This window comes from Adelges cooleyi, unplaced genomic scaffold (assembly GCF_023614345.1).
Source record: "Adelges cooleyi isolate 19-005CV unplaced genomic scaffold, UGA_ACOO_1.1 ACOO_flye_CR_arks_rails_tigmint_CR_PRNA_108, whole genome shotgun sequence".
NCBI classification, from domain to species: domain Eukaryota; kingdom Metazoa; phylum Arthropoda; class Insecta; order Hemiptera; family Adelgidae; genus Adelges; species Adelges cooleyi.
The window spans coordinates 13,786,608-13,800,972 of NW_026095761.1; the positions used below are offsets into that span (position 1 = coordinate 13,786,608).

At 33.9% G+C, this 14,365-nt stretch overlaps 1 protein-coding gene across 2 annotated transcripts in view; it reads left to right on the forward strand.

Moving 5' to 3' along the window:
• The first annotated feature begins 5,597 nt into the window (after nucleotides 1-5,597).
• The window catches only part of LOC126847473 (leucine zipper putative tumor suppressor 2 homolog), a 37,293-nt gene continuing 28,525 nt past the window's right edge, over nucleotides 5,598-14,365 (forward strand). Inside the window, exon 1 of one of the 2 annotated variants that reach the window (XM_050587730.1) lies at nucleotides 5,598-5,884. The gene's annotated coding sequence lies outside the window, so the exon portion shown is untranslated. Of the gene's footprint in view, nucleotides 5,885-12,868; nucleotides 12,967-14,365 lie in introns of those variants that run through there. The other variant, XM_050587731.1, reaches the window with a different exon arrangement.

Genomic DNA, 14,365 nt, shown 5'->3' on the forward strand with positions numbered 1-14,365 from the left:
TTTGTGTTCAGGTTTTTGACAAATTTGCTGCTGCTGCGGCATTAACTATACTGTTACTATTAACAGCAGCAGCAGCTGTTACCGTGCGATTCGCTATATTATGATCACTCATGAGCAATAAATAACACAATAATGATCTGTGACGGGCGTTGGAGGGACTAATTCGTGTTGCGGTTCAAGGTTGAAATGTGGTCAAACTGTCGGTAGGTACGTTTTGAGTCACAGCATTTACCTAATAGGATGGTGGAATAGGTGATGATTAAGACGAGATCATTTCTGAGATATTGTTGTTTTGGTTTGGGAACACTGGAAATCAGACTTCTGTCCAAAAACGCACAAGAAAAAGAACCTGTAAAATATTTTATTTCCATTGGATGTCACAGGCACAACAGGAGCAGCAAGGGTATAGCACTTGCAAAATTGTTTGTGTCCCACGGGTTCACTGATGGTTATTGGTATATGGCTCTTTTGTATAGCTCTTTATCGAAGGTTTACCTTTTTGGCTATGTTGAAGTATGTATTATGTGTTATTTTTCATTTCTAGTGTCTGCTTTTGGCTCTCTAACTGTACAAAATGTTTAACGGATGGTCTGCACGCACACCGAGAAAAATAACAGCTGTTAAAAACAATAATGCTATTTATCAATTTTATTTTTCTAAACCAAATTGGCAAACTTTCTCCAATCTCGGTGTTTTATTTTTGTAACATTCGGCTGTCGATCAACGAAGCTTAACTAATATCACCAAGCAAGTATATCTTTATACATATTGGTAGTTTTATTTTAGTAGGTATTGCACGGGTTTTTATTTTCATACATTTTTTAAACGATTTCTCTATGGCTTCTGCGTTTCAATTATCCAATGTGCAGTACAATAATGATTGTGTGTACCTAACCTTGTACAGAATAATGGCTATTTTATTTGCACAAATTAATAATGCGTAAAACTACTGTGTGGTTTGTAGTTTTTACCGTCGCCTCTTCAAGAGGAACGGAAAGCGGCAAATTTTATACAAATAAAAACTAAATCACAAGAAATCACTTTCCTAAACTAAATCAAAAAACGTTCAATTTAAATACCTAAACAAAATAACTATTTACATTTTTATGCATAATCCAAATGGCCCTTATACCATTTATTATACTGATAGATCTACATAATAATTGTAATTTTTTAGAACTTTTTTAATACGTTATCACTTAATAAGACTAAAAAAAAAAAATTTCAATTCAAGTACATAGTATAAATTGAATATTTTCCAGTTTCAGCATAAAAAAATATTGTTTTTCTCCAGCTGATTATATAATTTTTAAATAAAAATGTAGATTTAAAAAAAAAATCGAAAATAAAAATACTTGTTACTTAAATTTTTATCAGTTTTCTTCAATCAATTCACCATTTCAATGAGGGCAATCTTTATAAAAAATGATAACGCCTATTGTAGTATTATAATGTTTTCTATTAAATTCAACAAATATATTTTTTTATTATTAATTTTCTTTAAGTAAATCGATCGACACTTTTTGGCAAAAACTTAAGGGGAACGGAAAGCGCCTAATTTTATACAAATAAAGACTAATTCAAGAAATCTCTTTCCGAACCGATTTCAGAACGATTTGTTTGTTATTAAGTTTAACATAGATCTCTATGGGGGCTGAAAGGCCGCCATATTTATTTCTGTTTTTGAAATTGTATTATAAACGTTTATATTTTTACTGTTTTTATGTTTTTTTTTCTAATAAATCTTAATAGTCGGCACGTTGAAAATGGCTACTAAAATCGGGGTTTGGTCAAATATTGCCTATCCTTTGCCCCTTAATAAATAACGCTTTCCGTTCCTCTTAATAATATTGATGAAATACAATTATTTATTATTTTTATCTCGTAAGCTCTTATGAATTATTTAAATTTAATTTTCGTTCCCCTATTCCGGCAATGAAACCGGTGAATCCCACATCCGAGTCCGAGTGGAAGCAATACTGTTAACATGCGCATTTTCGAACCTATTTGAAATGATTTTTTATTGCTTTATGAACATAATATAAATTATATTTTCGCTCCATCACGATTGCCGACTTGTTTTCGTTTATTATGTTTCTTCTCTCCTGTACCTCAACTCGAGGTCAGAGAAGAGGCCGTTGTTAAATTTCCACAGTAATGAATGACCCTCCCCCCCCACCCCTCGTTCTCTGTACGATACATACTTGGGTTTATGTCTATAGGAATTAATCGTTTTTCCATGCTGTATAGCTTACAGCGTGGTGGTGTTCTGCTTGGCGTACAATAATTAATGTAGTGTAATATTATAGTGTATCAAAGATCGGTCGGCGGTTCTCGGTTAACGTACCCAACCTAACCCATTAAGAGCTATATTATAATGAGCAATCTTCGAGTAAGTAGTGACTTGATTGTTTTCTTTGTATATATATGTATATATATATATATATATATTGTTGGTCGTCGAAAGTATATACTGAAACGGAGAAAAAAATGTCCACGTTAATATGATAATTATATTATTATTATTGTAATTGACCGTGTAAAATTTGTAAACGTTTGTCGATTACCTACTTGTAGACAACGCTATTAATAGTAAAACGCCTAAAGTCGAACAAACTTACAAACAGCTACATTAAGATCATATAACGTCGTTTGTACTCGGTAAAGGGTAATTGGTGGAAATCGTTGAAAACTCGTTGGAAACGAGGGAAATAATTCTACAAAATACAATCCGCCTACCAGTTACTATAATTAAAACAAGAAAATAACTCTATGTATACAATGTACATATTATAAAATAATATATTATAATATGATAGTCTATATACATTTTTTTTATCGTAGACCGTTCAATGTGGTACAGTTTTGTTTAAAAAAAAAACAAAAAATATCTACTTTAATTACCACGGCATAAATAGTGTGGTAACCTCACCGAATGTGCTATGTCACGCTATTAATCAAATAATATAATATCAGCTACGGAACGGTGTCTTTACAGTTAAATCGTTTTGTGTTTATGGTAGGTTTGATAATAATATTATGTAAGTATAATGACATTGACAAAACGACGGGTCGGTTCTTCGAGCAATAATTGCATTCACACGCGGTGGTCTTGGTCTAAAGTGTAATGTGAGAACTCTGAGAAGGCACTAAGAGCATTGGATGCAATGGAGATTTCAAAAATTATGCATAGAAAATATAATATTAACTTATTCGTTGAAAAGTAAGTCATACCACATCCTAATTATTAATCACGGAACAAATCTAGTTGTATTTACTTTCTTGTTATTATGGTGTTTAATGTCAACTTGTTCTAATTAATATTGACAACAACAACATGTGATACAAACGCCGGGATCAGTTTATTAAATTTAATATAGAAAACGATATTGAAATCCAAAGTCAATTCGATTTTGAACTATTTAAAAAAAATGTATAATACAAAAAAACTATGAGAAAATGTGGCTTATAGTTAACTTTTGAAGGTATACCACAAAATGTAGTTGTAGTTCCTAATTGGATTTGGAGAGAAGAATAATTTTCACAAAATTTATTTTACCTTCAAAAACATTTCAAATGGACTACCACCGCATAGCCGGGTCTTCTAATTTGGTGTTTATAATATAATATTATTTGGCCGTTTTTTAAGTATCATATTACATTGTTTCCTAGTATTCTTCGAAGAAAACTTATTATTTTTTTAACCAGAGTTAAAAAACCTGCATATTATAATTACCTATCTTACTATTTTTGTATTTATAAATTTCGTTTATATTTTATTATATCTAGTTGTATTAACATACTTAACAACAAAATAGATTTTATATATTTGGTAAAATTAATGTTTATTTTATAAGAAACATTAACTTTTATTAGAACTGCACAACTTGACTAATATATTACTGTGTGCGACAACGGTGGTTTAATCGATTTGAAATCTAAGTAGTATCTAAGGCTAAGTAGTTATAGCATCCCCCCCCATGGGCGCCCATCAGGGGGATCTGCCCGGGGGGCCTTTAAGAATACAAACGTATACATAATAATAATATCATTAATTAACTATTCGATAATGGCGATTGAAAGTTACTAAATAGATACTTTTGAGCCCCCCCTTCCTCCTTATTTGACATGTGTAATGATATTGTCTCATTTTTTAGGGACTAGTAGGTAAATAAACGACAGTGCATATTATACAAATTACAAATTATACAAATCTCGCCTAGTATAAAAATAAAAAATGTATAAATACATTATTATAATAATAATAAATACTACATAATTTGTACTGTCTCTTATCTAACGGTCTATCTGACGAGTGCGGTTATTGCGTTATGATTGATAGTCGACAATGGTGACTAAGCGTTCTAAGTTCGTCTTAAACTGTTGAATTGTCCTGGTAATGTGGAAAACAATCGATTACAGTAAGACATTCTGATATTATTTTAAGAGGGCGTTATACACCCAATTTCTCAGCGTTAAAACATACCTACACACAAAATGCGTTTTGCTCGCTTCGTTATGATTTTAGACCAAAAAGTCTAAGATGGCGTATCCATTTTTTTTTGATAAACCTAATATTTAGCTTAATACATATCACGGTTTAACCTTTAAATTAAAATTTTTCCAAAAATTTCCTATACCTAACTCCTTAGTCCTTAATAAATATCACGTGCTCTTAAAGGTCTTCTTTTAGATTTTTGAAAATATTTTGTTTGTAATTTTTAATTTTTTCGTCTGGCAGCAAATATATTTTTAATTAACGTCTTCCAACAATTGTACACAATAATATATTATGTGTACAATGCTATTGCTATTTTCTATACATGTGACAATTTATAAAAAATATGATTGCATCTATGAAACCTTCGCGTTATGCCATCGATTAAGAATTTATTTTTAAAAACTACACTTTGTTTTGAGCAGTTTGAAAAATGGTTTTTGTGTTATTTTCCCAAGCAGCCACATTCAACTAGGCGACAACCACGGATGGTGATGTATGTATATGGTTTAACGTTTTTGAAAAATACTTAATATGTAATTCGTACTTAACAACCCCGTGGCAAGATATCAGCACCGAAATGGGGTGACGGCGGCGCCCAGTGGTCTGAGGATAAAATTTAGATGGCAAAAATAGGCTATAAGAAATATTAATTTTCGCCCCCGAGGTCTCATCAGTGTAAGTATAAAATTTCAACTTGATTACATTTTTTGAACTGGACAAATTCGGTTTTTCCCGTTATTTCGAAAATAAAAATGCCAAAATTTCATCATTTTTTTTTTTGACCATTAAAATATTTATAAAACGTTTTATATATTATTGTCACGCTAAATTAAGTTCTCAACAATTGTAAAATATAATGTAATTGAAATTTTTTTTTAAGACTGGCGAAAATTTACAAAAATCATATTGTCATAAAAAAAAAAATGGAGTTTTTAAAATGTTTTTTTTTTGTTTAAATGCAACCTCGGTGACCTGTTGTAGAGGAAAAAAAACAGCTGTTCGCCCTGCCCCTGCCCCTCGTGCCCTTTCATAATATTATCATACACATTACACACACCAGGTCTATAATGTGCCACAACCGGTCGCGTTTGGTGCCGCCAAAGACAGACGGGCGCAGCAGCAGCAGCAGCGAAAACACAACAACAGTCAGCCGCAGTCGACGACGGTCGGTCACACCAACAGGGTTGTGTTCGTTAAACGTTGTCTCGCTTCAACCTGTTCGCGCCTTCGGAGTCCGAGTGATTTTTTTTGCATAAAAAACATAAAAAAAAAGAATTAATAATAGCCTTATTGTACTTTACTTTCGAGGTGTATAGTTTTGCGCGTGAAGGATCTCGCCGTCGATTGGGGAAAGGAAAATCGTGTTTCCTATCAAAAATTGACGTGAGTACAAGACATGCTAAATTTGCAAAATTAAACTTTTAAACACTGTTGGACGTTTTTTTTGCTTTAAAATTCGGCTCCAAGATAAAATAATTATTGTATTCGCATGATAATATTAAATCTGTCGTTGGCGCTGAGATCCGGGTGGAACGGTTGTGAAAATGCCAAGACCGCCACAACCAGGATTTATGCTCGATTAACATTTTCTCTGATGGCATGATAAACATGATATACAATATATATTATAATATATACATTATAAATCGCGTACCGGACGGCGTGTTATTGGCTAAAATAATAATAAGAATAAACGACGGCTGCAGCCTCTCCATTGTACTTTTTATATTGTTATTGATTTATCATACAAACCGATATTACCTACTCCGGTATACGTGCCCAGAAATTAATTACACCTAAACGCGGTAAACATATTGTCGGTTCGTTTTAATTAGATTTTTTTTCCCGAATATAAACCGCCAAAAACATGCTTTCTTCCGTGTGTTGACATTTCATTTTCTTCTGATTATAATATTGTAGCATGTCGGTGATTGACACAAGGGCACGTGACTAAACCGATATAGATTTCTCTCCTCGGTGTGTTGTAATTCTCGGTTTTGTTTGCTCGAATCCGGCTGTTGATAATTGTTTTGTCTTATCCCAGTAGCTAGCCAGTGATTTGAGAACCCGATAAGGTTTCTTAGATCAAGTCAAAACCCATCCACTGAAATTAAAATTGTCTCTTACACTGGTCAACAAAATTGTGTAACAAGTAAGGGGCTTACACATTTTGAAATGCCTGTCTACCTTCATAATAAAACCATAATATGTTTTATTTCGATTCAAAGAGTTTTGTTTTCCAGTAAAGCGATTGTGTTTTATGTTTACCGTGTTGAGCGATTCTTGAATTATGTCAAGAAAATGTAAAAATTACCCTGACAACTTTTGTTATAATATATTTGTGGTGAAATTACATTTTAAAGCTCATAAGGCAATATTTATATTGACACTAAACACTAATAATTATAATCCCATTTTTGGGATAGAAACTGTATGTTTGGAAAATCAGACCAAATTATTCTAATATCAACTCTATTACACTAAACCTTGTTCTTAACATAACTAGTTAAATGTTTTCACGGTTACAAGCAACTCAAGTATGGATATTTGTTGGCCGAACGCAGACACATTTGAAATCCATACGGTAGTTGTAAGTGCAGGCTTGCATAGTGTTCGTAATATATATGATAATGTAATGCGTTTATTATCTGTAAACGGGTTTCCGAAACTATTAACCTTATTACATTTGGGTACCGTAAAAAGTCAACGGATTACTGTCGGTTAAATAACATTATAGTCGTTGTACACCGGTAAAGTGTTGATGTCGGGCAGCAATTACACCAGGTTGTTTTTATGGGAACAGTTCCACGGAGACACTATGATGCAGTGCGTTTAACAAACGTTACACGACACCGAAAACGAAAACAACTCAATAAATTCGAATAATGTACATATTTTGAAATGAGAAAAATCAAAAAAACCTCTACACTCCAGAGTCAGTCTCGCAAACGTGCCGGTGTGTGATGATCACGGATCTAAATGTTCTTGGTAGTCGGCGATTTTATCACAACAAACACATCATACACAAAGGATGCGTTTGTGTCCGCAAGACGTTTATATAGCGGTCCGAAGAAGTCTCGTACTTTCGGGCGACTGGTTTTCAAAAAATAAAAAATTGTATTTTTTTTACCTTACCGTGTCGCGGCGGCATTAACATAATGGGAAACAAGTGAATTGTTGCGAGCCCTGCCGGAATGACATTTGACCGGTGAAAATATAAAAAAAATACTGGTTTGCCAACGAGGCACACACACTACACTCTATAGTCCTCCCGTTTTGGAAGTTCGGACACATTCATTTTATATGATGTATATGTAAACCGTATGTACACAGCTTGTACAGACGGATGTATACCTACATATTTTGTATATACTCGTGTATGTATGTATATTTAAAAATCCGTCGGTTAGGTCCAATCTAATCTATTGCGTTGGGGTTACACACACACACACACGAGATTGACCTTCCGAGGCCATCGTTGTTGGTCGATCATCAGCTTTTTTTTTCTTGCTTGCCACACTGTTGTCTTGTGCACAATGGTTTCGATAATAGTATCCAAAAAAAAAAAAAAAAAATACACTCCTCGACAAAGGCATTTTTTTTTTTTACCAGATTTTGCTGTCGCCGATTTCCAGCGAAACAACAACACAAATAATATGTTACAAATAAACAACACACTTATTATGTAATATATATTATGATTTGATATAGGTAATTTTTTTTGTTATTTGCTATTATAATACACGGTTTGTAAAAAAATCGGTCGTCGACGATTTGTACAGATTGCGTTGGTCATATTATATTATTATTATTTTATTTACTTTTATATACAATAACGTTCACTCGACTGACCTACATTTGGCACAAAGAAATAGTATAATCTTGACGGTATAGGTTTGTGTCGAGCGTTCATTGTTTCAACCACAATATTGGGTTGTATACCTATTTTTTATTGCACGGTAACAATCGATTGAAAAATATAATAATTTCACAATGATAATATAATGGTAATGACTGTATTATGTATATATTTTTTCCCAAGTGATTTTCTATCATTCCCCATTCCTCCCCCCCCCTTAGGTTATAATAAGCGCGAGTCACACTCTGCAAGGTCGACTATTATTTTAATTTATAGACCCGAGACGACCAACCAATATGTCATACATGTGTTTATTAGGTATATTAGTAAAAAAAAAAAAAACTGTTTTTTTATTATCGCGGACGGAATACTAAAAGATGTTACATGTGTTTTTTACCTTTTTAACGGTCTCGTTATCTCTCAATAATTGAGAGTTACGTGTAAAAATTTTTATTTTATTTTTTTATTATCGTGAATCTCTTCAGTGAACTCCAGCATTGCATATTATAATATACGACTGGCTAATGTCGTGACTTGTTGCCGCGCGGTTTTTTTTAATTATTCTCCCACCCGTCGGTGCAATAGGTTAAGCGGAACTTGTTTCACATGTCCGTCCGTTTGAGGTTACTTGTTAAGAAGTCGATAAATCTCGAATATTTTTAACGGTAATGGCACAATCTCGAACAACGGTAAGACGTTCAAGTAGTTCTGTCAAAGAAAGCTTTTTGGGCAACGCATCAAACGTATTGACTGTTTTCGGAAAAGGACAACGTTTGTATTTTTTGAATTTTTCCCAATGTTTTTTTGGAGCAGTGCTGTTTGATAATAATATGATATGGCGCAGATTTTAGCTAATTAATATTGTTTTCCCTCAACGCTGGTATAAATACTAAAAGAAAATGTGGAGGGAGTAGTCCTAAGGAAATGCCAATAATCTAAAGGCCACAGTTAAGGCACTTTTCTGACTCTGTAGGTTTTTAGAATTCCCCCCACTGTAATTGCTCCAAGACAAGTTCTTATGGTGATCTATGTTGTTTTTCTTGCTTATCTTCGGTATGTATGGGGTTTTCTTATTCTTCGTACATCAATATGTTAATAAATTATATGTTTGCGATTTTGTAATCAGATTTCAGGCAGACATGATTTTCTCAACGGAGAATGTGTGGTCTTTGGAGAAGTTACATTATTTACTGATAATCCGACGTTAAGAACCCGCGGTGGATCAAATTGCGGTTTCTGAGACCTTCCGATTTCCGTTAGGTATTCGAGCAGCAACGTGTGTGTTTCGCGTTTAATCTTAATACTATCTCGTTGATTCGTCCATAAAATACAAGTTTAAATAACAACATATTGTATTATATTAAGCATTTGGCACACGGTATACCTCGAAATCCGTATACAGATGTCCGGTAAGCTCCTATCGCATGTTGTATCCTTTCAAGTACCTGCTTAAACTTCTAAAAACAATGGGTACAAGTAATACGATCAAGATCTATGGGTTAATAATTCGGCGACAACTCAAGTGAAACTAGCGGTCTGCAGGTGTTAGGCTGAGGCATAATATGTATTTTCGTGACTTTAATAGTGGGTTTTAAGTCTGAATTTCCCACAGCCCCTATCCAAAGGAGTGTGTGGTTTTGCCCACAGCAGCGGACCTTGACATCCCCCCAGGTAAAAAAAGCAACTACCGCGACTATACTTGGGTTGAATTCCGCCATGCGTGACACCCCAGCAACAGCCCGTTACCGAATTTAATTTGGTTATACTTCCAAATGGTGTAGTTTTAATTGTTTTCCGGACAAGCGATAATGACGATATTTAATTCGAATAACAACACCGTGGAAGTGTCCAATCGGTACAAAATACTACAACGTTTCTTTGGAAAACTGAAAAACCCTTTGCAATTAAAACAGTTGTAACTTAAATCCCTATCTCAACTTGACAGGACAGAAAAATATCAATTTCGATTACCATTCAATAACCGTGTTATCAATTATTCGATTATAATGTTATCTATTGGCTTTATCATAAATCTGTGGCCGCCAGCTGTAGATTTCCCGCGCAAATTGAAATAAAACAGTGTGACCAACTTGATTGGCAAAAAAAATGGTAAATAAGGTGTTACATCCTGTATTGCGACGATATCAATAGAAATACCTATATCTTACCTCTACGTGTCGTTCGAGATGTGTTTGATAATTCGAAAATAACCGTTATTAGTTTTTTCAAGACGTGAGTCGTACAACCTCTCCAAAATTAATATGATTTGATCGCGATCAGAGTTGCGTAAAAAAAAAATATATAAGAATAAACCACCAAAGCAATATTTTAATTGCGACACGGCGACTGCGGAGAAAGTGTGCCGCCGCCAATCTGATTTATTATAATTGATACCAGCTCAGATACGTCTTATATGTATATATACACAGCTCGCATACACACACACAATGGTCCATTGCAAGTATGTGGCACCAGAATAGGGTTTCATTAAGAAAAAAAACAATAGAAAAATCGCCGCTAAACGATTTGCGCGTTATTCGTTGCAAAATTATTAAACGATTGAGGATACAACCGTCTTGATGCTAAGACATTAAAAAAAAAAACTTCTCTTTAGTACAAATAGCTCTTTTTGTTTACTTTCAAACTTATTGGATGTATATTGTGTTTTGTCTTCGACTGAATAGGTAAGGTGGTTACAGTGCGTGTAGGTTGTTAGGTCACATATTTTGAAGGTTGCACAGACGCCGTTTGTGATTAAGGTCAATGAACACGTTGACTCGGATTCATTGTCAAGTGCGAGATGCCCAATAACGGGAAAAAAAATGAAAGTGATTGCTAATAAAAAAATCAAATTCTTTACAATTTTATTTCCGAATTGATAAGAATATCCGTATGTATATATCATACAAGAATATAAATAGGACATCTTAAAAAAATAAAATAAACAATTTCAAATATTTTAATAATTAATATAAAAAAAATATCTTTCAAAGTGTGTGGCCGTTTAAAATAAATTTTCCATATTCCTGTCTTCCTGAGCTGTTGATACATACAGTAATTATATTATTGTCTTTGTATGATGCTTATTTATAAACGCTTTATAACTAAGTATTCAAAGCTGTCGGTTTCTTAAAAAAAAACCATTTTTGTGTTTGGATATATTTATTATTTATGCCTACGGATATTTTTACCAAGTTTAAGTTGTGTATGAAAACAAATTTTGTTTGACCACTTTAAAGAATAATTATGCAATTTTGTTTTTTCTGATATAATAGCACTTGTTGGTAAATTAAGGCTGACACTATTGTTTTAAAATAATGAGATGCAAATACGATGTGGAAATTGTCGCTACCTAACGATATATGACCATAGAAATGACAAAGTATAAAAGACGCTCATCTTTTAACTAGCAATAACAATAGCATAAACTAGTTGTACTAACACAACTGTGGTTGACATTATTCTTGAGTAGTCTAGTCGGCTATCATCTAGTAATTTGCTTAGGTACTTCTTCAACATATTTTTGTGCTGGTTTTTTTTTTTTTAGGTGCGTTAACCGATTTGGTAATGCATACAAACGTTTGATAGTTCCAGTTTTAAATATAGTTAAACACACTTATTGGACGTCTAGTCTTGTTGGGTGGTTTGGGTAGGCCGTCCGCGGTCAAAACGATAATAGATGCCTATTAAGTATTACAGCAGGTGGTTTTTATGGAATATTATGGATTTAAAGCGTGGACTTTTCAAGTGAGTTTTTTTTAACGGTATAGAACCCGTCCAAGTCGTACCTAACGCTAATAAACGACTTCCAGGAATTCCATACGGTAATTTTGATTTTACCAGACAATATTTAGATGTCAAATAAAACATATCGTTTAACGACCTGCCGGAGTACTCTACGGGTTATTAAGTCTAAAGCCCGATTATATACGGTTTTATTCAACGAAAATAATAATTTACTCAATCGGAATTAGATTATCAAACCAGTAAAATACTACTAAAAACCGTTTTTCGACTTGGACGTTTTGGAGCAAAGCCCCGGACATTGATAAAAATTAACACGGGAAAGATACACAGAATAGATAAAAACAGAAGAGTCACTTTCAATGTAAACAAAAAAGGGACGGCCATGTTGTATAACGACTTTAAATTGACCTTACCTTACCTTTTTTCTTATCTATTTAGTACTATCGGTTCATATTTTTTTAAATTAGTTATAACTCTTAAATTTTCTAATTACTAATTATTATGTGGTTTATGTAGTTTTTCGAAAAAGGTCACACTGCGAAGTCGTAAGACCATGTTATTGTGTAATAACAGATAATATCTGTTATCAGATAAGTATCTTTCCCATGTTAATTTTTATCAGCGTCCGGGGCCTGAAAGATATAACACAGCACATGCTTAATAGGTGTTTACAAAATGGTCGTCACTTTTTGTTTGCTTACATTTAAAGCGACTCTTCTGCTTTTATTATCTATTCAGTATTCTGATTTCTGTGTCTCAAATGTAATCAGCAGCAGTTAAGTTTATCGCCGACTTATGGCCCCAAGTGACATGCACACGGGCTAGCTGCCGATCTGGGTTATTCCGCCCGAGGATACAGGTACGTTTGACCTATATTGCTTTTTCGTACACACACACAAGAGCTTTCTCTCTCACGTTCGTGTATTATCGTGCGTCTGCTTGCTAATACTTAAAAATCGTGACTGGACCCCGCTGTTGAGTAATCCGCCAATCCTCGGGTCTATCTATCTAATCTTATATCCCGCATTACACCCGGCCACGTCCAGTGCCCATTGTACAGTAGGTACATGCGTATGAATTAGATAAAGAAAGAAGGAAAATATATAGGTATATGAAAATAACCGTGTTGCGCCTTAGCTCTTATCATGTACATGTCCGCGCATACACCATAGACCATTATACATTGTGTACGAGCCCGGGCATGATGACCTCTCCTCGAGGCGTTACCATACGGGCAAGTGTGCAGAAAATATTACAAAATGCTTAAGATTAGTGTTATTATTATAATAACGCGCTGTATTCCCATTAGCTTTAGTCGAAAACCAATTGGCTGCGGACGATCATTATGATCACTATATATTTACCGAAAAAAAAAATCCCATACATTCTAACTAGGTATTCTCATAGGGACGTTTAAGGGATGTTTACACTGGTGTTTTTTAAATTATTTTTTTTTTGTTTTTTTATCATAATATAGCGATCTGCCGGGACCTCCCAGGAGACGAAAACACAATAACAATATTAATACAGTCGCGCGTGGGTCACCCCATTACAAATTAAAATAATAACTGAACCGGTATATATATGTATACAGCGAACGCAAACACAATATAACTCGGTCGTCCTACGGAGAGAGAGAGAAAAAAACAACTACCTATATAATAGCATTAACGATTATTAACGAGAAATTTCCAAAAACGAGTCTCAGTTCTTAGCAAGTAAGAATAACGTCTGTAAATTATAGGAAAACCAACCATAATAATGTTACCCGTGAGCCATCCATTGTGGCCAATGCCATTGGTAAATTTAACGTTTAAAAATTATAAAGGTGTTCTCAGACATGGTAGTCGCATGTTTTTTGGATTTTATTCGTTCGTTAGTCACAGCCGACGCTAGTTTTTTTTTTTTATAATATTATTTTTCGTCTTGACACAACGATAAATAATGGAACATGTTGTCCGCGTGTAAAAAAATGTTTTTAAAAAATGATACCATAATTTCCCAACCTAATATCCATGTTGTGCCTACTCAAAGTTCAGTTGACACCCAAATGAATAAAATGCACCCGCCTGTGTGTGCATAACAAACATTTTTGTTTTATGGTAAATTAGGAGAAAACAGTAGTGGAGACTGAACTGGGCTCCTAGCAAGCTTATTAGTCTCACACGGGACAAAATCTGCTAAACAAAGCCGTAAAGCGAGAATGAACATTTTAGCCTGTATATCTTATGCCTAGCTTAGGTCCTTGGGCAAAAAAA